We start from the raw sequence: 654 nt of genomic DNA on the forward strand, positions 1-654 counted from the left end.
GTACGAGACTTAATATCGATGTTTCAATTCGGTGTACATTGTAAGATTTGAACTGAGGACCATGCATACGGGTAATTATTTCGAATTCGTCCCATACTAAGTTTCGAAAAGTTGACATGGACTCAATTTTTTGTGCTTTTTTGTAGGTCATATGTTTGAATCCATCTAAAAGTTTTCTCACTACCATGGTGTTCATCATATACATATGAATTTGTATTAAAAAAGTAGCATGGATACAGTGAAATGCAAACTCCATGTTAGAATTGAAGATCGCTACGTGACACACACTCTAATTCTAATAACTAATTATGTGACACACACTCTAATCCACGTTTCGTGGATACCGTTTCGATTTCTTTTCAAATAACTCTGCATTAATTAATTTATAGTACTCCCTCTGTTCACTTTTATAAGACCTTGAAGACATTTCAGACAATGTGCAAGACAGTTGATTTTAAGTTGTCTGAAACGACTTACAAAAGTGAACGGAGGGAGTATCTCATTTTGAATGACTAATTATTGCAAGGAAAACACGGGCATGGTAATACATACAGATTCGTTTGCAAATGAAAGAAGATTCATTTGCATTCTCAAATGTAGGCGCACCAGGCAGACTAGGGTCTTGTCGGGGTGGACGCTGCTTCGGTGCCTTAA

The sequence above is a fragment of the Triticum aestivum genome, chromosome 5B, assembly GCF_018294505.1.
Source record: "Triticum aestivum cultivar Chinese Spring chromosome 5B, IWGSC CS RefSeq v2.1, whole genome shotgun sequence".
NCBI classification, from domain to species: Eukaryota; Viridiplantae; Streptophyta; class Magnoliopsida; order Poales; family Poaceae; genus Triticum; species Triticum aestivum.